Source organism: Prionailurus viverrinus, chromosome F1 (genome assembly GCF_022837055.1).
Source record: "Prionailurus viverrinus isolate Anna chromosome F1, UM_Priviv_1.0, whole genome shotgun sequence".
NCBI lineage: Eukaryota > Metazoa > Chordata > Mammalia > Carnivora > Felidae > Prionailurus > Prionailurus viverrinus.
Window position 1 is genome coordinate 1,527,537 of NC_062577.1, and position 25,712 is coordinate 1,553,248.

The 25,712-nt window shown below is 42.0% G+C and overlaps 1 protein-coding gene across 6 annotated transcripts in view; it reads left to right on the forward strand.

Moving 5' to 3' along the window:
- Window positions 1-25,712, forward strand: part of SMYD3 (SET and MYND domain containing 3) — a 706,268-nt gene that overhangs the window by 306,707 nt on the left and 373,849 nt on the right. The window contains exon 1 of one of the 6 annotated variants that reach the window (XM_047841260.1): window positions 928-946. The exons of 4 other annotated variants lie outside the window; for them this stretch is intronic. The gene's annotated coding sequence lies outside the window, so the exon portion shown is untranslated. Of the gene's footprint in view, window positions 1-927; window positions 947-22,844; window positions 22,971-25,712 lie in introns of those variants that run through there. One more of the 6 variants, XM_047841257.1, reaches the window with a different exon arrangement.

Consider the following 25,712-nt stretch of genomic DNA (forward strand, 5'->3'; position numbering starts at 1 on the left):
CTTGTCCTGAAACTTGTGGTTTTCATAGGCGCGTGTGAAATCCTCTTTATAGTCCTGTTCCTGTGAAGACAGATTTAAGCAGTCTGTCAACAATTAAACAGATACGTGGCTTCCCTTTCATCCCCTCACCCATTACCTTCCTTCCCGTATTTTCAGCCAAGAGTGTGTGGTTCCACCTCACTTCCCACTCATGTCTTCAACCCTTTCTCCTGGTGTGACTTTGTCAAAATTAAGCCGATTCTTTCCTGTCGCTTCTCGTCGTTTAAAATTTTGAGAATGCAAATCTGCTTCTGTATTGCCAGAGGTAGTCTGCACATCTTATTTAACTAGACCAGTTAATGTAAACCAGTAACCCCCACAGTGGACTGCTTCCCGCTCTGTAGTCTCCAGGCCTTGTCTGTCTTATTAATGGGGCTCCTGTGAAAACTCGAGATTGAATAGTACATGTAGTTAAGAAGTGCATGTGAACCCGAAAAGGCAAATCTCAGAAGTTTTCTTAAGCAAACTCAACCCCTACCAGGTACATGTGATGTATTTGTCTTTCTTTTGCTTAGAAATGAATAATGTGTTTCATGTCCCAGAGTTACAAATTTGTAGACATTAGAATGTATGGTTTTTTTTCTTTTTAAACTTTTTATGTTCTTCAACGATTCTTTGGATGCACTTTCAGCTTTTGCTCTTCATATAAGTGTTCTTGATAAATGTTACCATAAATGGCCCTTTCCCGTGGGTCACATTCCTAGGATATGATTTGTTTTCCTGTCAGCTTTAGTTAAGTAGCACCCAATTCCTTGTCCTTTTCCACTCCGTATTGTGAATTTTAGATGGAAATAAGAGGATACATCTTGAAGCTCTGAGAGATCTTGAGATTTACAAAACAAGACTAAGATGTGGAAGAAGATACAGTGTAAATAAAGAGAAAGAGAAGCATACATGCAGATAACAGGTAATGAGAATCTGACGGTGGTGAAGAGTACAGCTGGCCCGGTTTTATGACGGTTTGGCTTGGGATTTTTTGGCATTACGATGGTGCGAAAGTGATACACATTCTATTAGAAACCATACTTGGAATTTTGAATTTGGATCTTTTCCTGGTCTAGCGATATAGGCCTTTGGATGCTCTCTTGTAATGCTGGGCAGGGGCCATGAGCCACAGCTCTCGTCAGCCACGCGATCATGGTAGACAACCAACACAACAACCATTCGATACTCCTAGAAGCATTCCTGTTTTGCTTTCGTTACAGTATTCTTATAAAATGGGCGCTGTGTGCTGTTTTATTTTGCCCGTCTGTACTGTAGGCTCACAGAAGTGTTGCGAGCACGTTAACGGTAGGCTAGGCTGAGTAAGATATGTCGTTTGGTAGTTCGGTGCCCTGAATGCATTTCTGACTTCCAAAATGTTCAATGTTTGCTGGGATTATCGGAGTGTAACCATATCATAAACTGAGGAAAGTCTGTAATTTAAAAGAGAGAAGTACATGTATGAGTAACTTATACCCAGGATTTGGATTTTGTGATGTTTCAGGTAAAACATTTATTCATATAACCTGGGTAAGGCAAACAATTCAAATGTAATTTTATTTCCAGTATCCATCATTGGTATAGGAGTGGCCCCTCATTGTGTTCATTTTAGGAGACTTGAAGTCCTAACGATATCTGCCCACAGGCTGTGCTGGTGTTGGATGGTGGTGCATGCCAGTAATGCCCAGGAATGGAATGTTTGGGAAATTCAGTTTTGTTTCTTTAGACAGCTTCTGAGTCTGATAGCACTTTTGGCAAATCACTATTTCTGAAAAATTAATATGGTTTCAATTACTATAAATTTGACTTTTTATAGTTGTTAAGTCAGCTGAAATGATGTAGTTCTAAAACTGCATTAAAATGTAATATATTTGTTCTAAAATAGCTAAGATTTTAAGGTACTCCCAGTCTTCCTGAGTTTTATTAAAGGATTAAATAAAAACTACTCTCTTTACCACTATATGATTAGTTACGTATTGGTCAGAATGACAAATTTACGTGCCTGAGAAGATGCTGAGTCAAGGGCTGTGTTCAGGCAGTGTCCAAATCACCTTTATGTACTGCGGTGGATAAAAATCTAGAATAAAATTGGTTATTGATTTGGATTTGCATTTGTAGCAAGAGATAAACATTACTTGAATTTCTTTTTTCGAAGCATACAGATTCTGTGCAGAGTTTTTCTCCCTTGGTTTTGTGTGGCTTTTTGAACCACTAGAACTTTCTGAATGATGCTAACTCAATTTATTTTGTGAATGGGACAGTCAGCATACCCAAATATCTGTTTAATTTATTTAGCTAGTTCATTTACACACAGAATTCAGGTGATCTTTTTCTTAAAAGATATTCCAGAACTCTTTTTAATTTCTTCTTACAAGAAAAATTCATGTTGGTTTATGGAAGAATATTGATTTCAGTGTAGATTTTCTCCACTGTTCTGATGTTTAGTTATGTACCCTCTGGACTGTTTTTATTTTTTAATGTATGATAGTTGTTTTAATAGTAGTTTGGGTCAACAATAGTTTATTGATTTCTTTGAGAGTATCTAAGCATTTGAGGATACATAATTCAGATTTCCAGGAAGGCCCAACATAAAAATTTTAAAAGGGGATAAATAAAATTAGGTGTGTTTTTCCCCTATTTTATAACACTTTTTTCTTTTCATTTAAGTTGTAAATCATTTCTAGTTTTTTAATAAAATATATTTTTACAGAGTTCTATTTTATTATTTTCACATGTAGTTGAAATTATCCTAAGACTAGTTACAGAATATTATTTCGTGTAAAATTTTCATAGAAAAATAGAAATCCTACCATGAATGTGACACCAGAGATGAATGAGGACCATTTTCCAAGTGTGATATGAAAACCATAGCTGAAATAGTAGTTCTAGTATGTGGGAGCCATGGTTTTCCTTTTGAAATGAAAGTGAAGATAAGATGTTAGGTATGTCAACCTAAATAAAGAGGTAAACCAAGGAAAGCTCCAAATTGTCAAAAGGATGAGTCTGTTCAGGAATAGGATAGGAGTTACAATTCAGGACACGCACACCACAGCAGACTACAGGCAGGTGCACTGAGGGTTTGGGTCTGCGGGGTTCTTGGGCAGGGAATGTAATGAGGAGACAGTCCAGTTGGAATCCATCAAATTCAAAAACAAATGAGAGTCAATTCTGAAAATTCCCTTGGAGACAAAACCGGTCACAAGCAACAGCTCAGTGCAGCTTACTTGGTGAGGCCAGCCCGCCCTGGTCATGTCTCGTTCATGCCTCTGGACACCATAAGTAAAACTTGTGAAGGTCAGTAGGAGGCAGCCCGTCACCAACTCACTGTCACTTAAGAAAATTCTGATATTTTCCATTTTCTGTAAATAGGACATTTAAGGGAAATTAGTCTCCCAGTCCTTAAGTTTTTGTTTTCCAGAGGACACATGCGTGAGACTTTCTCTCTTACGCCCGCCAGTTCCATTTTAGGTTGAAATTCTTTCACAGGTAAACTCATTGTATCATTTACATTGACTATTTTCCCAACATTATTTGTAGGTTTTAATTTAACATTATAATTCCCATTTTACAGTTGAAGAAGCTGAGGTGTGGAAAAGCTCAGTAATTTGGCCTCACAGTGGTGGAGCGAGGGCTATCTTCATCCATTTTTGTCTGATTCCTGTTACATGGGAGTGGAAAACCAGCAGAGCTGTGTGAGGATGTAGTCTTTTGTTCACACCCCCCTTTTCCGGCAGAGACGTGTGCTGCGGCTGGGTGTGGGTTGGATGTCTGCTCGTCGCCACCCCCATTGAAGTACAACAGCCTCTTTATAGTTCATAGACCCCACCCTCCTGGAGCACTTAGACTGTCACAAACACAGAGGCAGGTGAGGGGGCTAATAACTCCACGCTAGTGCAGAGTGGGCTCAAAGATCCCCACAGAACAGCAACCTGACATCTCAGGAATGGAGTCTGTCTTTCAGGCTAATATAGTGGGTAGTTCTGGCCAGATAGATTTCCCCTCCAAATAAAATGATGTTTAAAAATGAAAAGCCAGTGGGGACTTGAGCTGTAGCTATTTCACTGGAGTGTGGGGAAAGGACTTGGTGCAAAGAAACCTGATTTCAGAAACGTTGGAAATGAAGGACAGGTAGGAAATGAGGAAAATAAGAGATTATAGGGGCGAAAAAATGGAAAAAATTGGGAGAACAGGCCTATCTCATTTGCCCCTCCCTCCCCGCCCCCAGAGTTGTTTTCTTATTTTTGTCACCAACATATAAAACTTGGGAAATTTCACACAATTCAATTTCTAGGTTCTCTCCAAAGTCAGGAGAACAGGGTACACTGGGCTCTGTCGCTGGGGCACAGGGGGCAAGAGCACCCAGCTCTAAGGGTCCCGGACACATCAGGTTCAGCCACTAGCAGCTGACAAAATCCAGTAAGTGGAGGTGAAACAGGAAAGGAATTTATTTCAGTGAGTCCAACACCAGGAGGACAGTCAGCTAAGGCCTCAAAGATGGTCTCCAAAGTACTGAAATACTTCCACGTTTATTTAAGGAAAATGTGGGATAAAGGTCAGTGGGTCCACACGGTGGGCAGTGAATGTCCGGTCGATCATTGTCTTGGGATCAGTCACTGGGGTCTGGGGTCTTGCTGGCTCAGGGCCTGAGGGGGTACTGAAAGTTCCCATCAGGGGATGCTTTGCCTGCTTCAGGGCATTTTGCCTGAGTTAGGGGTAAACTGGAAAGAACTTAATCAGTTGGAAGGATTGAGGTGGTTGATGTCCTTCTTCCTGTTTTCACACGTGAGTAAAGTTAGGATGGCGGTGGGCCCACGGCTTCCCCCTGTGGATGGGACTGGCCTCTCTGGTCCTCCACCTGGCCGCCCACCCCTGATCTGCTCTCCTAATTTGAGTTGGAGACTCCTAGTTCAGGCTGTTTTCATATCTTACAGTTAAGGACAGCAGTTGAGTGGACTAGGGGAAGATAAGGCCTAGGGAGGCTTGTTGGTGTTTTAAATATGAAAAGGATTTGAGAATGGTGTTTCCAGAGGGACCCAGAGGAGGGGGTGCTATTTGAGAATGGTGTTTCCAGAGGGACCCAGAGGAGGGGGGCGCTATTTGAGAATGGTGTTTCCAGAGGGACCCAGGGGAGGGGGACTTTGTCAAGGGTACCTTGTGTTCTTCCAAAATTCTTGTGTTGAAGTCTCAATCTCCATTTACCTCAGAATGTAAATCTGTTTGGAGATAAGGTCTTTAAAGAAGTGATTGAGTTAAAAGGAGGCCTTTAGGGTGGAATGCTAATCCAGTGTCCTTATGAAAGAGGGACAGACATTAGAGATGTGCACACTCACAGGGAGGGCCGTGTAAGGAAGTGGCAAGACATTAGTGTCCAAGCCAAGCAGAGAGGCCTCAGCAGAAACCAATCCTACCCACACCATGATCTCAGCCTTTCAGACCCAGAAGGGAGAGAAAATATGTTCTGTTGTCAAAGCCACCCAGTTCGGGGTTCTTTGTTATGGCCACCCAGGCTGATTAATACAGGGGAGTCTTGACAAGGAGGAGGACAGGGTAATTGAGGCAGCAGAGACCATTGGCTCCATGAAGGCAGGGAACTCTGTTGTCTAGAAAAGTCCCCAGCATCTTGTGTCTATCTGTTTCAAGGTTCAGTGAATGCTTGTTGAACCAACCCCATGGGATTCACTCTGGAAGAGGGCAGGAAATTGAGGGTGTTATTAGTTTCTAGCCTTTCTTTTCATTGTGAAGAGGTTGAGGAGAGATTGGACCAGATTTGTCACCATATTGTGTGTCAATAGCCACAGAAAGTTTACATTTATATGTAAGCAAATTTTTGTATTTATATTATACAGAGAGAGTGGAAGAGGATTTGAACTCTATTTTGTTAGATGAGGGCAGTAAGTCCTTGTTTAAGAGCTGTTGTTTTTAAGGAAGGTTTGCATTTCTGAGACTGTGTGGATTTAAGGATTCGCGTCTGGATGGTTTGATTGAAGAGACATGAGGGGTTACAGGAATTGGGGAAGGGGACATCTGTGGAGGAGCCTCTGAGAAAAAGGGAGGAGTTGATGTGGTTCTGGTAGAACTCTTGGGGGCAGCTTGGAGGCCCAGCCTGGGGTCCCCTGACTGAGCTGGAGGAAGAACCCAGCACTAAGATACTAGAGGGCTTCATAGGCCAGTTGGGGAAGTCAGCTGTGAAAAATGAAAAATTGCCTAAATGTAAATGAGAAAGAATAGAGTTTTTTAAATTTATAACAAAACATGGATTCATAAGGCAGTGTTTCAGGGATGCATGTCCTATATAAAAGGAATTATATGGGTATAAGTCATTGGTATTTTAAATTAAATACTTCAAATCATAAAAACACATAGAAAAAGAAAATAAAAATCACCGCTAAGTTCGTCATCTATAAGTAAGAACCATTATTATTTTGAAGCATGTATTTCCAGAGTTTTTCCTATGTATATATTAGTATAAATCAGTTAAGAACAGTTTTTAATAACTCCAGAGGACTTGAAGGTGAGTGATGGGAGCCAGATCTCTGTGCTTGGGCCGACATTTCTTGCCTCGCAGTGTGACACAGTCAGGGTAGCTGATATTGTCATAAACAGGCTCCATGTCTGGGACTCGTCTGAACATTGTCGCCCTCATTTTGCTGATATCTCCTCCTTTACCAAGGTCAGCAGGCCATAACAGCTGGTACCACCACATTCCCGATGGCCTAATTAAATATTTCACATAAAATGCATATACCATCTGCTTAGGTTACTAGTGACCCAAATAATACGGTGAATTGCATGTTTGTGCTTCAGCCGCTCTAGAGATGAAGCCACATTTTCTACATGTGGAAAAATGCTAGGCTTGCACTGGTTTAAAAAATGCTCCTGCTCCAGCCCCCTGCTAGTAGGGCTGACCATTCGCCATTAGGGATTAGTGATTTTTGCTTAATGTGTCCTTGTTCTCACGTGCTATCCCTTGTTACCAGTACCAGATATGTGTCCTGACAGAGCTAGTGAGTGGGCATACTGAGCGTAGAGAGACGAGCAATTTTTAAATTTTTTTTTTCAACGTTTATTTATTTTTGGGACAGAGAGAGACAGAGCATGAACGGGGGAGGGGCAGAGAGAGAGGGAGACACAGAATCGGAAACAGGCTCCAGGCTCTGAGCCATCAGCCCAGAGCCCGACGCGGGGCTTGAACTCACGGACCGCGAGATCGTGACCTGGCTGAAGTCGGACGCTTAACCGACTGCGCCACCCAGGCGCCCCGAGAGACGAGCAATTTTGTTAAGCTGTTTTAGAATTGTATTTGTTACCTTGGTATCTGCATATTCTGTCATTAGCCGTGGAAACTGCAGGTTTATGTATAAGCGAATAATATTTCAAAAAAATTTTTTTGAATTTATTTTCATTTTTTTTGAGAAAGAGAGTGAGCGAGCGGGAGAGGAGCAGAGAGGGAGAGGGAGAGAAAGAATCCCAAGCAGGCTCCGTGCTCATTGCAGAGCCTGACACAGGGCTCGATGTCACGACTCTGAGATCATGATCTGAACCGAATCAAGAGTCACACGCTTCACCAATTGGGCCACCCAGGCTCCCCTAAGCAAATAACATTTTTACTGAATGAAAGGGATTCTGTATATATTCTGTGAAAAAACTCGGATAATATGAGGGCAAGAAGTCCTTATCTTCAGGCACCGTTGATTACAAGGAAAAGTTCCTATTTCTGAGACTGGAACCTTCTGTTTCTGTGGAGAGGTAGAAGAGAATGGGAGGCCTGGGTCTGATTCCCTGTGACTTTAGCTGAGTAACTGAAACTCCATGAACTTCACTTTCAACTCAAGTGAAATGAGGCTGTAATATGCACCTCCCGGGATTGTGTGCAAAAGAGGATCAGGTCTATGAAAAGCAAAATGCCCGTTACAGTCCCTGGGGGTTGGTTTGTTATTCCCACGCCCTGCTCCTTCCCGTCAGGACGCGCATGTGAGTTCACACCTGCCTGGCAACCACACTGCTCTCTTCTAGAAATAGCACCCTACGTCTGCTTTGGAGACTCCTCCGTCTCGGGATAGAAATGTGGATATATGTCGTTCGAAATCCCCTGGTGAACGTGCAACCCAAGCTGGCCCGTCAGATGAGTTATTCTGAATCTGGTACTTTCTACCATTCAGAGCCCTGCAGCTGCTCTGGTCCCTGACAGTAAATGCTTTTTTCTTTTTTTCAAAACTTAAATTAACTGGGTTGGTTCTATTGCTCATATCCACGGTCCCCTGACTGAGTGGGAATAATTTCACACACAGATCCGTTCATCTGTTTATTGATTACCTTCCTATTATGCATCCGGTGCTCGATGCAGGGGTGGTACAGGGGTGCGTTCAGAGCAGAGAGGTGGGTCTCCTGCCCCCTCCTTGTGGTGCTCACCGAGCTCCCATCTGGGCTTGGGTGGGGGTGGTGCTCTCTCCGCACAGCTGCTCACACGGAGTGCGGCTTAGGGCCAGATCCCAAATTAAGTGTGGTGTTAGGCCTAGTGACAGTTCATCCAACTCTGAAAAAAGTTAATTAAGATGTTTTATGTTAAAGAAACCAAACCCTGTAATGCCCATTGGTTAATCATAGTCTTTTTAAAGAATCACCGCTTCTCTCAGCCTTTTTATTTATTTCTCTTAATTTTGTCTTTTTTGTTCTTCAGCCCGGTCAAGAAAGTGCCTTGTACTTTTATATCAAGACGTAGATGAAACTAGAAAATTCTGAGCTTTTATGGAAAATTGTGACCTTTGATTACCCACACTAGTCATTAATTTCTCTCTGTTATGTTGCCATTACAGCATTCAAAGCTGTAGACTAGGACCTACTGATTTAGAAGCGCCTGAGGCATTGTTGACCAAGATGAGGAGCCTTTAATGACTGACTTAGTTGGTAAAAGTCACTGCAGTTGCCGCATGAAGATTCGTTTGTGAAGCCTTCGTTGGTAGGGAAGTTGTACATCTTATAACCTGTAAACTCTTTCTTTTTTCAACAAATAACACTATAAACCCTGGCCAGTTTTTATTAGAAGTATCTTCTGATATTTTCATCAAATCCATTTTGCTCCTTTTTTGAATGATTTTTTTACCTGTGGAAAGAATAGGATTTCATCGGCCTCCTTTGAATAACAGAAGTAAACAGGTAGTGTTCATGTCACGAAAAGTTAAAATCAGTGCTGCACGTTGCTCAGAGGCGTTAATCACATCTGGGCACATCCGTTCTTGGGAAGGAGAGCCTGCCTGCCTGTGTATGGGGACCAGGTTGCCAAAGGCCCCTTCTCACTATTATTCAGTGCAGCACAGTGGCCTGGTCATTACTCCAGGGGCTGCTGTGTGACAGGAAAGTCATGCTGTTTCGGACTTATTTGTCATCTTTTCTCTTGCTGGGAAAGCGGATGTGCTGAATGTAACTGAAGGCTTGGGCCCGTGTTAGCAGTATACTGTGTACAGGCAGGCACGTCAGTAGTAAAAATTGATGTGGGCAGTGGAGCTGGATCCAAATCCAGACAATTTGGTCAGTCTACACTCTTTACCACAATTATAATGTCAAACAAACAACATTGTTTTAAAGTTTATTTATTTATTTGGAGAGAGAGGATGAGGGGGAGGGGCAAAAAGAGGGAGAAGGAGAAAATCACAAGCAGGCTCCATGCTGTCAGTGTGGAACCCAGTGCAGGGCTCAAACCCCTGAAACTTGAGATCATGACCTGAGCCAAAATCAAGAGTTGGGCGCTTAACCAACTGAGCCACCCAGGTGCACCCAAACGAATAGTTTTAAAACAAACCAAAATATGTAATATGATTTAGTGTTGGAAAGATTATGTAAAATATTTTTGGGGGGGCAGGAGAGAGAGAGAAAGTGTCTATGTGTGCATGTTCACAGGAGTGGGAAAAGGGGCAGAGAGAGAGAGAGAGAGAGAGAGAGAGAGAGAGAGAGATAGAAAGAGAAAAAGGGAATGAATCCTAGGCAGGCTTCATGCTCAGCACAGAGCACAACTAGGGTTTCGATTTCAGGGTCGCAAGGTCATGACCTGAGCTAAATTCAAGAGTCAGATGCTTAATTGAGCCACCGGGAGCCCCTGTATATATTTTTATACTAAATTTTTAATTTTAGAAAGGTTTAGATTTACAGCAGAAATGTGATGATAATATAGTTCCTTCATATACCTGGGGCACAGTTTTTCCCTATTATGAAAACTTTAGTGTGGTACATTTGTCATAATCAGTGACTCACTTATCAGTGTTGATACATTGATATTAATGGGAGTCTGTACTCCATTCAGATTTCCTTAGTTTATACCTAATGTCTGTTTTATTATTTTATTTTTTAAGTGTATTTATTTATTTATTTATTTATTTATTTATTTATTTTGAGAGAGAGAGAGAGTGGGGGGGGTAGAGAGGTAGAGAGGTAGAGAGAGAATCCCAAGCAGGCTCTGCACTGTCAGCACAGAGCCCAACTTGGGGCCCAGCCTCACGAACTGTGAGATCATGACCTGAGCCCAAACCAAGAGTCAGACGCTTAACCGACTGAGCTGTCCCCCACCCCAAGCGCCCCCCTCATTCTTTTTTCCACCTAATGTCCTGTCCCTCACAGGACACTACCTTACTCATAGTCATCATATTGCCTTAGGCTGTTCTGTGACTTTGTTTTTGATGATCTTGACAGTTTTGAGGAGTACTGTACTGGTCAGGTATTTTATAGAATGTCCCTTAAGTGGAAAAAGGAACTAATACTTGTCTGAAGTTGTCTCATGATTAGAGTGGAGATTTGGGTTTTGGAGAGGAAGACCACAGAGGTAAGGTGCCATTTTCATCACATTATGGCAAGGATGTGCTTTGTCACGTGACTTCTTGTTGGTGTTGACCTTGGTCACCTGCTCAGGTATGTTTGTGTAGTTTCTCCTTCCCCCTTCCTCATGGTCCCCTTTGGATGGAAGTGGCTCTATACAGCCCACACTTGAAGAGTGGGGAGAATAGTCCTCCTTCTTGAAGGAGGAGTATTTACATAAATTATTTGCAATTCTTCTGCACAGGAGATTGGTCTCCTCTCTTTTAGTCATTTAATTATATCAGTATGGTCTCATGGATGTTTATTTTACATTCTGAGTTGTACTCCAACACCGCTTTGTTTATGTTGTTGCCAAGCTGTTCTAGCTTTGGCTGTTGGGAGCTCTTTCAGGTGGCTCCTGTGTGCCTGTGACACATCTCTGTCTTTGTGGAGTTTGTTTGTGTTTAGCATGTCCTTCCATTCTGTCACTAAAGAATACTCCAGGCTTGCCTTGTGTGTTTCCTGCTCTGATCTTAGAATCATCCATTCCTGGGGCGCCTGGGTGGCGCAGTCGGTTAAGCGTCCGACTTCAGCCAGGTCACGATCTCGCGGTCCGTGAGTTCGAGCCCCGCGTCAGGCTCTGGGCTGATGGCTCGGAGCCTGGAGCCTGTTTCCGATTCTGTGTCTCCCTCTCTCTCTGCCCCTCCCCCATTCATGCTCTGTCTCTCTCTGTCCCAAAAATAAAATAAACGTTGAAAAAAAAAAGAATCATCCATTCCTGCAGGAGCCTGGTTTCTTTCATTAGAGAGTGGTGCTGGAAACCAGGAGCTGAACGCTGTCCTGGTTGCTGCTGGGGGTCTTTGCTAACAGACCTTCTATAAAAGCTTTAACTCTCATTCTCAAAGCCTCCTGAGTTTCTGTCCTTAATTTGTTTTTCCCTGGATAAAAAATGTTTCATTGTAGTTACGATCAAGACTTGCCAACAGTAGGATATAAGGGAGATCTGGCTGTGACACCTGTCACCCTGTTGGTTAGCATGATTGATTTGGCTGGTCTGGCTGCTTGGGCTACATGGGTGTCCCCTGCTTCCCTCCCTGTTCCAGTGTGCCCCTCCCAAAGCTGTGTGCTCTGTTGAAGAGGACAACCTTCCCCAATAGAGAAGGGCCATTCTTTTTTTTTATGTTTGTTTATTTTGGGGAGAGAGAGAGAGAGAGACAGAGCGCAAGTGGGGGAGGGGCAGAGAGAGAGGGAGACATAGAATCTAAAGCAGGCTCCAGGTTCCAGGCTCTGAGCTGTCAGCACAGAGCCCAATGTGGAGCTCAAACTCACGAGCTGCGCGATCGTGACCTGAGCCGAAGTTGAGTGCTTAACCGACTGAGCCACACAGGCACCCCGAGAAGAACCATTTGTTTGTCAAGGTTGTATGAGTAGCTGTGCTCCCCTGGGAGACTCTCCAAACAAGCTCTCAGAAATTTAACAAGAATACACACTTTGTAAGAACTTCTCTTAGAATTGCATAATTGTCTCCATAAATTTGTCTTTATCCTTTTTCAAGGTAATTTTTAATAAGTTTTACACAAAGCATTGATTCCCTGGATGGTGACTCTGAAGAGTGCCATTTGTGTTTTTCTTTTACAGTGGATTTTCTGTTCATCTAATTCATATTACAGTTAGAAATGCAAACAGGTCGGCAATTGAGGTTTGCACTTGGAAGCTGGATATTTATTATCCTTAGTTACACGATGGGAAAAAAAAAAAAAAAAGACAAACTTCCTTATCTGTACCCAGGAGTGATTTTCAGAATTGTTGATGTTGCTCCGTCAGAGCAGGATAGCCAGAACACCAGGAGATCATGTCAGGTGCATTCTGGACAAACAGCACCCCATCCAGGCCTACAGAACTGCCAAAGATACACGAACTTTTGGCTTATAAGTGGTGGGAAGTAAATGTCTTTTAAAGTATTTGTGGTATTTCTAAAAGGGAAGCTTTTTAAAAATACAGAAGTGACAATAAGATTGGGGCCCCTGGGTGGCTCAGTCAGTTGAGCATCAGACTCTTGATCTCAGCTTGGGCCATGATCTCACAGTTTGTGAGTTCGAGCCCCTCGTTGGGCTCTGCGCTGAAGGTGTAGCCTGCTTGGATCCTCTCTGTCTCTGTCTCTCTCTGTCTCTCTTTGTCTCTCTTTGCTACCTTTTAAGACAGTGTTGTCCTTGGTAAGGTGACATATTACTCTAAAAAACCTTCATTTTTTAAAGATAAAGAAGTGGCCTGTTAGCACAGGCACCACCACAGCTGAGGTCGACAAGGTCTCTGAATCCTTTGTTTAAAAAGTCAGCCTAATTAGAGCTTTCCTACAGCTTTCCAACCTGCTGCTGAGCTAGGTGATCATGTATTCCAGTGGCCGCAGAGTAATTACGTACTCTGAGGGGTGTACTCGGTCAGGATAGGGAAACACAGAAGGTAAAATTTAGAAGAGAAGCGAGCTGTTACAACATTTGGGTTGTGTGTGTTTTTGAGCAATATGTCCTGTGGTCTAGGAATTCCTGGCCGTTTGGGGTTTGGAGGGTATACTGTGAATGTGCCTGTGCATCTGACATGACATGGCACCTTGTCGGTCACTGGAATAGAGTCCAGATGCGCCACTGTTTCTGACAACTCACTGATGGTCTGAGATTGGGGGAGCACGAGTTAGGATGCTTTTGCTCGTTTGCTATTTTGGTATGTATCCTCCCTCCTTGAGTAACAGGGAAAGTTTGAAAGGGACACAGAGGTAGGAAGGAAAGAAAAGAAGGCCTGGAATGAAGGATGGAGAAAAAGAAAGGGAGGTACCTGCTTCCATGACCGCTCTTTGCAGCAGGGGAGAGCTGGCTGTGCTGGGTTGCTGGCAGTTCTTCTGGAAGCTCCCTGAGGAGGTTGGAGAAGGTGACTGGGGCATGTCTGATGAAAGTGTAGGTCCTCCCTGCTGACCATGATCGTAGTTGACTTGGATGGTTTATACTGTGGGAAAGAGGTCTGGAGAGAGATTCTGGAATAATAGTGGAGGGCAGGGCTTTGCTATCTATACAGCAGGTCAAACCACAAGGCCACTCACTCCCTGCTGGGGCTGCTCTTCTTGTCAGGCTCCCTGGCCAGTATATTGCAGAACGTAGATTCTTACCTGAGGGCACGTTAAAATAAACATGTTCTGATGGTATAAAAATCAGTTTAGTCCAATTTTAAGCTGTGAAGAGTTGGCAGTCTAACTCTTTTGAACAAAGCATTTCATTAGTTATTCCTATTCCTGTATGATCTTCCTGTATTTTGAGTGTTAATTTGTTCTTCATATCTCTTCTTCCTCACTTTTCCATCAGACGTGTATATAACGTTAGCAAAGTGACTCTCATGTCATCTCCAGCGAGTCAGGGGCCTCGATGTGGATTCCCTTAGAATTCCCCTATAAATGAGATAGGAACTTAAAAATAAGCTGAGAATATTTCTAATAAGGGATATTTTTGTTTAACATGTTGCATTGGGCTTACCTAGAATGTAGAATGAAAAAATAATCTGAACACCACCTCTCAGTTTTCTTAGCATATTTTCTTCTTAATTTAGTTATACTTATTAGAACTCAAAGACTTCCTATAATTATTTCATTAAAGCCCTGCATTGGCTGTTGAAATGCATACATTGCAACCATGTTCTTTTTATTTTGATTTCACATTTTACTTTTTTTTTTTAAGATTTATTTTTTGGGGGGGCCTTTTTTTCTTCTTAAATTCGAAAGTTAGTTAACATACAGTGTAGTCTTGGCTTCAGGAGCAGAACCCAGTGATTTCATCTCTTACCTATGACACGAAAAGTGCCCTCCTCAATGCCCATCACCCGTTTAGCCCATCCCTCCACCAGTCCAGCAGTCCTCAGTTTGTTGATTTTTTAAAGTGATCTCTGCACTCAATGTGGGGCTTGAACTCACATCCCCGAGATCAAGAGCCACATGCTCCACCGACTGGGCACCCCACATTTTGCCTTTTATTTTTTCTTCAAGTGTTTCTCTTTTTTCTTTTCTTTTCTTTTCTTTTCTTTTCTTTTCTTTTCTTTTCTTTTCTTTTCTTTTCTTTTCTTTTCTTTCTCAGAGCGAGAGAGAGGGAGAGAAAGCACATGTGTGCACAAGCAGAGGATAGGCAGGGGGGAGATAGAGAATTTGAAGCAGGCTCCATGTAGTCAGCGCAGAACCTGATGTGGGATTTCAGTCTCACAAACCTTGAGATCACGACCTGACCCGAAATCGAGTCCGTCGCCCAACTGACTGAGCGCCCCCACATTTTACCTTTTTAAAAGCACAATGCATTACTCTTGCCAAGAAAATGTAAAGATCCCAGTAAGATTTATTCTTCTCCTTTCCCCAAGAGAAAGGAGAATCTGAAATTTATTCTTCTATTTACTAATAACTGGATTTAAATCAATTTAATCTAATATTTACTCTTTCAAAGAATAATGATTATTAATTTGATTTCTTTCCCCCCTTTAAAGTTGTGACTAAATAATAATACATTTTAATATTGATAGATGCCATAATTTTATATTTCATTTTATTTTGTAGTACCATTTACTAAAGAAATTGATGGAATGTGAGTCTGGGTGTAACAGACACATATGCACACACTCACCCTTGTCTATATCCAGTTATGTGTTAACAGAAGTCCTTAAAATCTTCAAACAAATGTAATATCCTTAATTTTTCCATAATAACAACTTCATATTTAGTGTTTGAAGGTTTTCTGGTTGTTTTCGTATCTGTTTTTGCAGTGGTTCTCAGACTTTAGGGTGTGTCTGAATTACCCATTTTTGGAGTTTCTGATTTGGTAGGTTTGGCGAGGGGTTCAAGGCTTTGCACTATGAAGTTCTCAGGTTGCTAATGCTGCTGGTGTGGGCACCACACTTGAGGAATGATGGTGTTGTCATATACGGCCCCTCACAAGAACTCGGTGTGGTCTTGGGCAGATAGACACGAGAGGCGTTAGGCGTGGAGAAACTCATGAGTTTTCTGGTTGCACAGACTGAATTGGTGGTTGAACAGAGACCAGACCCACGAAGACCTTTCAGGTTTCCTCCTGCACAGGGTAAGGCTTCAGTTCCCCAAAATGTGTCTCTTCATTTCAAATGTTTGGTAATTTTCCCCTTTTTTTTTTTCCAGAGCCGTTTTTTTTTAGGTGGTTCTTCCCCCGCCCCCGCCAGTTTTCACATTTAATAAATGTATCTTCGAAAATTTCTTGCCTTTTAAAGATATAATGATTTTTGCACCTCCGTGGTCTACAAATGCAGCATCCTCTAGAAACAGAAAGCCTTATAGAACTTGGTAAGGCCACCCGCGGCTAATCGCAAGGACAGATGTTGGTTTTACCCACCTGCCTGGTGTCTGGCAATTTTCCACTCTGCCTTGTAGTGGTAGCTTCAGGCAGAACCATGACTTACGGGTCCAGAACATGACATGGACCACGAATGGTCCAGGACAAGGGGTCTGAAAATCACAAGAACAGCCCATGGCAGAGGGCCCTGAACCGATTCATTCCAAGGATAATATTATCCGTTCCAGCCTCCACGGAAAACTGATGGTTTGTGATTCTGTGGTGGGCACCCAACCACCCCCGTGTGGGAGCAGTGGCTTCCAGAAGCGAAGTGTGGGGTCTGCTTCCCCTCCCCCACCACTCCTCTCTGAACTCGTCCAGCGTGTTCCATACGGTGTCCTTGGCAGGACATCCCAGCCCCTCCCAGGAGCTTGCGCCCTGCGTGCTGGTCCTCACTGATGCTGTGATGAAGGTGGTGCTATGCATTTCTGATTTGTTTTCTAGTTCCTTCCTCCTGTTCTCTGGCTTTCCTCCTTCTGTTCAACTTTGACCTTGAAATACTTAAATTAAAAAAAAGGAGTCAGAGGAAAGTAAATGTCTGGAGAACAAACTGAACATCGTGACCTTCACGATGTCCTATTATTTATTATTTTATTGTCGTCTTTTATCTGCCCTATTTGGTAGGAGAAGGAAAGCCTTGGTACATTTTACTTAATCTTCGTTTTTTTTTTTCTTTTTTTGGATTTGTGTTTTGTTTTTTTAATTCATTTTGTGGACAGCATTAATCTTAATATTTTTCACACTGGAAACTAATTCTGGGCTCATCTACTCCCCTCCTCCTCCTACTCTTTTTATATTTTATATTAAGCTTTTGATATGCACTAGGCTCTGTGTGTGATGCTATACAGTATCTTACTTAACCTTCTCATCAGACTTATAAGGTATTATTTTGAGGAGATAGATTCAGAGAGGTTGTGAGCTTGGCCAAGGTCTCACACCTAGTACATGATGGAGCTGGGACTTGAATTCAGAACTTCCAGACTCTAAAGCTTATGCATTTAAGGACTAGCCTATATTACCTCCCCTGTGAGGCCATTACTCAGATGGAGGTTGCATTTAATAACCTAGATTTCTTGAAATAAAGTAGGCTGTACATTAAAACAAGATCCTGGGGGTGCCTGGGTGGCGCAGTCGGTTAAGCGTCCGACTTCAGCCAGGTCACGATCTCGCGGTCCGTGAGTTCGAGCCCCGCGTCGGGCTCTGGGCTGATGGCTCAGAGCCTGGAGCCTGTTTCCGATTCTGTGTCTCCCTCTCTCTCTGCCCCTCCCCTGTTCATGCTCTGTCTTTCTCTGTCCCAAAAATAAATAAAAAACGTTGGAAAAAAAATTTTTTTAAAACAAGATCCTGGCTTTAAACTTGTCTCTATTTCCTTGTTACCTTTTCAGTTCTTAAAAAAGTATCATATATAAGAGAAGGAAGGAATTACACTGTTTTCAGCAGTATGTGCCTCCCCTAAACATACCCCACTGACAGTGTGTTACTTTGCTGGGCGTGGGAGTTTTTATTCTAGGCACTTGGTCTTTGAAAGCAGTCTATGATAGAGTTTCCATTTAAAACCAGAACGATACTGTGATACAAACAACAATAATTTGCAGTGTGTACATCAGGCTTTTTCTCTTTATTTTGTCCTGAGGTATCTGGCAGCTTCCAGAAAACGGCAGCCACTCTAAGTAACTGAGGTGGCCCATTTGTAAGGAGGTAGTTGAGAATATCTCCCAAAGCATATCCATTTCAAGTTACTTCTTTAGCCTCTCCTCTGTCTTAAAATTTTTTGTCATGTTTTTATTTATTATTTTTTTGATGTTTATTTATTTTTGAGAGAGAGAAAGAGAGAACGAGAGAGAGAGAGAGAGAGAGAGGGAGGGAGATTGTGAGCAGGGGAGGGATAGGGAGAAAGGGGGACAGAGAACCCTAAGCAGACTCCACATGGTCAGCATGGAGCCCAACACGGGGCTCAATCTCAGGAACCTCATGAATCGTGAGATCACGATCTGAGCTAAAATCAGGAGTCGGGTACTTAACCGACTGAGCCACTCAGGCACCTCTTCTTATGTTTTTCTTATGTTTAAAGATCCTTATGTTCTTTCTTCTTATGTTTCTCTTCTTGTTGTAGGAGTATGTATTTTAATAATAGATTTGATACAGCATTCAGATTTAGAACCAGGGATTAGTGAATATTATTAATGGTAATTGTAGACAGAACCAAACTTAGATGTTCCCTCCCTTTTTCCTTCCTTCCTGTCTCCCTTTTTCCTCCTTCTCCCCCTCCCTTTCTCTGTTGCTCCAGTATTGAATAACAGGTTGACTCCTGGATTTTCCCCTTACTAGCTGAGTAGCCTTGAGAAAATCATTCATTCATTTGAGCCTCAGCTTCCTTATCTATAAAACGCTGATGGTATTGTCTTTCTAGGTATTTGTAAGTCTTGGATGAGATAGTGTGCACCATACAAGAAAGCGCCTGTGTGCAGCGTCTGGGTGGGTGCAACAGCACGGCAGTACTGTGTCCCTCTTCTTAGTACATAGGTGTGCCTTCTGGAAAACAGTTACAAAATCAAAGCACAATAGCAAAGGAACGTATAGGCCGAAGGAACAGATTACAGGCAGACCTATAATCTGACTGATAAGAGAGATGTGTTTAAAAGGGCTTTGTGAACCAGAAATGTTATTAACCTGTGCCCCTTTTAAAAAGCAATTTTTTTTTTGATAATTAGATTGTCATCAGGCTTTACTTAAGCAATATTGGGTTATAGTAAACAGTGAAATAGATCTTTAAAATTCTGAGACAAACTTATTTATTTATTTATTATTTATTTATTTTTGAGACAAACTTATTTTAAACTTAGAATTCTGTTATCAAAGTGACAATCACGAGTGAAAGCTAAGGATATTTTTGGACATGCTTAGAAATTTTTTACCTACTGACCGCATTTGAAAGAATTACTTGAGACTGTATTCTGGTAGAAACAAAAGGAAGTAAAACAGGAAGACAGGGGATACAGGTAACAACGAGAGCAAAAATACTGGTAAAACTCATAAAGTCTAAATAATTGGTGCGTATGTTACAAAACAGTAACAGTGTGAAATTCAAATCACAGACTGTTGATTTGTGCTGAGTAGGCTAGGTGCTGAGTAGGCTAGGAGGGAAGTGAAATGAGGCCAAGTCATCTTTTTTGTCTCGCTGGGGGTGAAAAAATTTCTAAATATAATTTATTAAAAAAGCAAACTTATTACAGAGTTTCTGTTTGGAGTGATGAAAAAGTCCTGGGAGTAGTGGTAATGGTCACACAATATTGTGAATTTAATGCTACTGAATTGTGATCTTGAAAATGGTTGAAATGGCAAATTTTGTTATGAAAAAATGACAAAAAGAAAAAGAAAAAAGAAACCAGGCTTCGTGAGATACAGAGTCATAGTGCTCCCTTGGGCATTGTCTAGGCTGAGTGACGAAGAGCTGGGACCTCCTTGCGCAGAACTGGGTCCTTCCTGCGTGGAGCCGGGTCCTCCCTGCGTGGAGCCAAGACCTCCCTGCACGGAGCGGGGTCCTCCCTGCCTGGAGCCGGGTCCTCCCTGTACCGAGCCAGGGGCAAGTAGATCCCTTGAGCTTCACGCCAGAGACCAAGCTGCACAAGGCCAGCACCTGCCGAGTGAATGAATCAGTGTCCTGGCATTATTTGATATTTTATGGATGCAGCTTCCTGCACCCACCGTGATGCTGGATAAAATGATATTCTGATTGTAATTTGGCTTCTGGTGTACGGAGAGAACAGTCTGGTCAGAAGATGCCTGTCTGATCTTTTCACTCATTAGCTGTTCACTGTAAAAAGGAATAAATTGTTATTTATGAAACATTCTTTCAAATACTCAAGTGAGTTAAAGTTTTACAACCGAACTCCAAGAGGTCTGCTAGATACTTTGCAGCAGGGCCATCCTGAGTATAGTTGAAGAATGTGTGCCAGAGACCATGCAGTATTTTTCCTTCTTGGTGCTGCAATATAAAGAGCTATTCTTAAGACTTGCCTGCAATATTTCCGTCAGTAGGTACTCGGTAATTGAATATTCTTTCATTTTTCCCCTTCCACTTTGTATTGTTGTTATTCCCAAGGAGTGGGTTCCATTACTGTGTTGTGTTTGTTTGCTTGGTTTAACTCATACTTTCCTACTTAAACAATGAGTATAAGCATGTTCATTTCTTAAGAAAGATAGATCAAAACCCGCTGGTCCCTTTAGAGCTTCAGTCTTACTTAAGAATGAACTGAATTCAGAAACATCTTAATTAAAATATTTAAGTTTCAAAGCTTGTAATTTTGAGATGTGTTTTGTCTTTTTTCACAGTGGAGCTATTGAAAAATCGCTTCAGCCACTTATGTTATTGTTGGTTTTCTGAATGTTGTCTGTAGTGATCCTCCTGAGCATTTTGAGGAAAAAAAATTGGGCAAAATGTTCCTTTCAGTCCTCGATTCTTGCTCTCCCCGTGTGCACATCCTGTGATTCTTTCCCTTTGTGCAGTCTGTGAGGACAAGACCTTCTTGTTCGTCGTTGTGCTTTTGAGTGCTTTTCCTCCCTCTTTTCTGCTCTTTGCCCCGTGTTCTTCTCCTTTCTTCAGGGTAAATTCTCTGAGCAGCGCTGCACAACTGGGGTCATTGGATCAACCTGTCAGCTCCTTGTCCCACTTTGTGCTCTTCCTGTGTTTGTGGAGCAGATTATTTCTTCTCCTGTCTTTTCTCATTTTACATTTTATCTGAATAACAGTGAAAGTTTGTTCTTGAAGACCTTTTCTTCGTAAATGTCAAGGGGCATCAGAGACATTCTTTTGTGGGCTAACTAGACCCGTGATGTTGTGGAAAGGGTATGGGACGTAGAGTCCGAAGACGAGTTAAAATACGGGCTTTACCCCCACCAAGATTAAGGAACTGTTGTTCCGAATCGGTCACCCTGGTGAGATTGTTGTATGATGAGGAGTCATCCTGGGGAAAGAGTTGTAGTGATGACTGTGTTGGCCCAACATGGTGAGATTTCAGTGTCTCTGAATTTCTGTGCGGGCGTGAAATGAACTTGGACTTCTTCCCGACTAAACAGCCAACCAAGAATTCTGAATTCTGTCTCTTGGCTTACTGACTGTGCTGTTCTCTATTTTTATAGTATTTATATATGGGGAGAGACTGGGAGGGGAAATTGTGGAAGATTTTGAAATTATAAAAAAAAATCAGTAGATGTTCTGTGTAGCTCAACCAACCAGATTCTCTCTGCCTGTCATCATCTTTGAGTAGTTGTACAACTCTCTATGTTGTAGTAATCAGAGTGAAGGAAATGATCTCATCCATGGACAGCTAATTATGATGAGAGAATGCAATAGATGATTGCCTTTTGTATACTGACCAGCTTTGCCAATTTTTGCCTCTTTTAGCATTCCTGAGGCTTATATATTTGTTTGCTCTTCGGATTCTCCTTTGAACAGGTTATTACTGGCTCCCTAATCAATGAGTTTAACAAAAACATTTATGCTTTTTTTTTTGAGATTTATGAATTTAACTTCCAAAAATGTATTCCTTAGCAATACAGTAGAAGAACATGATTCTGTGAATTAAGGGATCTCTTTGTTACTCATATCACTGAGTTTGGTTTCCTCATTCAAAAGAAAAAAAAAAAAAGACCTAAATTGTCTCTAGACTGTGATTCTCTGAATTTGTGATCCTATGAATTCATGTTTTAGTATTCTATAAGCCTAACGTGTATTGTCCTAAGTTTATTTTTTTTAACTTTTTATTTTAATTCCGGTTGGTTAACATGCAGTGTTAAATTAGTTTCAGGTGTACCATATAGTGACCAACTTTGTTATTATCAAGGTGAATTGGCATAAAACCAAGGAATTTAAGTATCTTACATAAAAATCGTGATAGAAATTTTTGATAGTATTTTTAGTGCACATGTGCACATAAATTAGCATTACAGATGGTATTTTATTTTGGTATTTATTTCTCAGAAAGGACTTACAGTACTTGAATTGTTACTGATAGTTTTTGGTAGTGAGTGAAGAAAAGGTGAGCATTCCACAGTCTACTGTTTAATAAGAAGAAAACTGTGTTTGCCTGTAAAAATGGTAATCTGGCTGATAACCCTGTCATTGCTGTTGGACTGTTGTGGGTGTTACTGTAGTCAGTGGCAGTTTTCAACCATTAGTATAGTCAAAGCCATTTGTGAAACACCCTCCCTCATGGAGCATTGCATTAGGAAATGTAAAAAACAAAATTAAAAATCCCGTTCCTGCTGTTTGGGAAGTCGTTATTAAACATTGACAGAATATGTGTGTCTTAGCTCAGGCCGCTATAACAGAATACCACAGATTGGGTGGCTTAAACAACAGAAATGTATTTTCTCACCGTTCTGGGACTTAGAAATCCAAGTTCAAGGTTTCAGCTGATTTGATTTCTGGTGAGGACTCTTTACGGCTTGCAGACAGCTGCCTTCTTGATATGACCTCACGTGGCCTTTCCTTCGTGGATACTCATGGTGAGAGAGAAGAAGCTCTCTGATGGCTCTTCTTAAAAGGACACTAACCCCATCAGATGAGGACCCCACCATTATGACCTCATCTAACCTTAATCATTTCCTCAGAGGCACCTTTTCTAAGTGTAGCCACACTGGGAGTTAGGGCTTCGACATAGGAAGTGTGTAGAGACACAGCCATTCAGTCTGTGACAAGGTGTGATGTGTTAGAAGTGGAAATCACACATCTTTGGTACAGATTGGGAGATGACAGGAAATGCTGTCCCCAGAGGAGGCCAGGTGAGTGTTGAGGACATCTGCCATGCTGCCGAAGTGTGTGCTGACTTAGATGTCAGTTATACTGACCCCTTGTTCCTCATCTGCTCTGATTTCTCAACTGTTACCTCCATATATTTCCGGATAGGAGGGAAAAAAGGCAATGCATTTGCTTTTTGTTCATTTTGAATATGAAGGCTGAGACCTCTCTGGGTCAGGGTGTGTCTTCAGATTCTTTGAGCATGCTTTATAGTGTCTCAGAAAAGACCAGAGTTGTATATTCTTCTCACTCTTAGTTTTTCCACCCAAGTGCCTGTACTGGTTTGACCCAGTGGGAATACTGACTCTTAGGGAATCACAAAACATGATATTTCATGGATCTTGGAGTAGCTTACTTGGTTTAGAATAATCTAGTATGCTCATAGATGGAGTTATTTCAAGTCCTCTGGCTTCACTTCCATGCCATATGCCTCATCATTTATTAAAGCTAGCCTTTTGACTTTGATGTATGTCATGTTAGCACCTTGTAAATCCTTCTAGTAATAAATACCTTTGTACTAGTAAGGTGTAAACACTGTTGTTTCTACTCCATTTGCTTCTCTCTCTGTCGTTTTTACAGGGCTCTTTCACCTGCTAATGTTCCAGGATATTAATTTAAAACAGCCAGCCAAATAATACAAACTTCCCCTTTGCCTATGAAGAGCTGACCTCTTTTTACCTCTCCTTTTCAAATTCAGTTTGGAAAGCTCAATTTCCATCATCTTTTGAGCTAGTACTTCACCTCCCCGGTGCTTGCAATTTAGCAGTCTTATTATTTTCAAGACTTTATACCAAGAGCGCACCCCCAACTACTGTTTTTTCTCCTGCACATACTTTACTAGCTCAGTCAGGATTTTCATTTAATTTTCTTCCTTTATAGGAAAAGGAATTTGCCTTTTCCCTAATTCCTTCACCTTGCTTTTTCCTGACTTTGTCAATATTTGAAGGATTTAGCTTGGACATCTCCGGGTTTTAGGCCTTCTTGTGTTTAGCTATGGTGAGAGCTATCAAGTTAGATGATGTTCCAGAGACCGTGTTTGATGTTTTCTCCTCAGTTTCTGGTGTTCCGGAAGTTGACAAGTTAGCCTATCTGTAAAGTACTATTGCCTTGATTACTGCCTCTTTTTTTCATGGAAATTTCCTTAATTGTCCTGGACTTATATAAACTTTCTAATAACTTTTGTTGATGGCTTTTCTCTTGTACTAAGGAATTTATCTACTTGCTCTTGGTTCTAGACTCTCTCCAAAAAGCAACATGGACAATTTCAAGGGGTCTTAAGAGCCAAAAGTATCATGAAAAGATTGATAAAGTTAAACAGGCTAAGATTATTTAACTTGCTAAAGAGTAAGGCTGTGGAGACATTGAGCAATGGGCTCTTAACACAAGCTCCTGTATTCTCTGTGCTAATTGTGGCTCCCTGCATCATGGTGCTCGTGCGGGGGGTGCCTTTCCTGCCTTGTAGTGTTGCTTGTGCTTGGGTGTTGCATCCAAGAATCAAGAGCTGTTTCTTACTTTAGGAAGGATTTGGATTTGACCCATGGACTATATGATGCTGAACTCTGAAGGGAGTAACTGGGAGAGGGTTGCTGTGGGATCAGCCTCTTGAATCTTCCTTCCTGGGTGAGATGGATTAAGGGTGAAGACAGTTGAACTTTGGAGGTGTCTTCCAGACAAAGGATTTGAATCTGCTTGATGCGGTCAGTTTCACCTTGTTTGTCTGCTTATGACTGGAAGCCCTTCATAATGGTGGGAGAACAATGAGATGCGTTTACCAGTTCCTGAAGCCCCTTTCTTGAGTAAGAGTGGTGAATCGTCCCAGGTAGAAGACGGTGTGATTGCAGCACACAAGAGCTTTCTACCGGGAGTCCCACTTCCACAAGGAGCCAGCTTTGCAAATAATGGGCTGTCCCTGAGCCTGTGGTTTCTGTCCCTGCAGGCCTCACCTTTCCGTTTACAATGCAGGAGCTTGGTTAGAAGAGTTCTAAGGTCCTGAGCTTTAATTGTGCAGGAGGGAGAGGCTGCAGTGGGGGAGGTGGAAGTGATAGAAGAGCCGGAGGCAGGTGGAGGCAGGCTCTGGTGGTGGGAGAAAGGGGGAAGGGAGGAGGTGAAAGGGAGCGGTAGGGAGGAGCTGAGGAGGACAGTTAGTGGAGCCCCAGTCATGGAGGTGTCCTCTCTTTTTATTTGGATTAACTCTTTTTAGTTGGATTAGGTGAGACCATTTGTTCAGGTTTGTCTTTGTTTCCTTCATTTGTAGGTTCAAACTGTACTTTCTGTGAAGATTTTAAGAGTTATTTTTGTTACTCACGATGGCCCTGCAGTATAAGCAAAGATAATTCTCTCTGTAAAATGTAGAAGTGAAGGTACGAGGTGATTAAGCTATTTATACAGGAAATCAATGTGCTCGTGTTAGAATCCAGTTTTTCAAGTCTCTCCGTTTGACTTTTCTGCTTCCGTGTGTGTGTGGGTATATGGAGGACACCTCGTGTGGACCGCCGGTGCTTGGCACACAGCTAGCACAGTAGTACTGTGTCTCACAAGTAGGTGTCCATCCCCGCTTACTGCGGAGGGGATTCCAAACCAGACCAACCAGGTGGTCTACGAAACACGTGTTTCGTAAGTCAGTAACTTGAATTCCGTCTCTTACAAATAGACCCATGCAAATGAAGAAAACATCCATACCCATGGGGAGCAGAAATTCTGAGATTTCCTGTGGGTTTGTGTGTAGA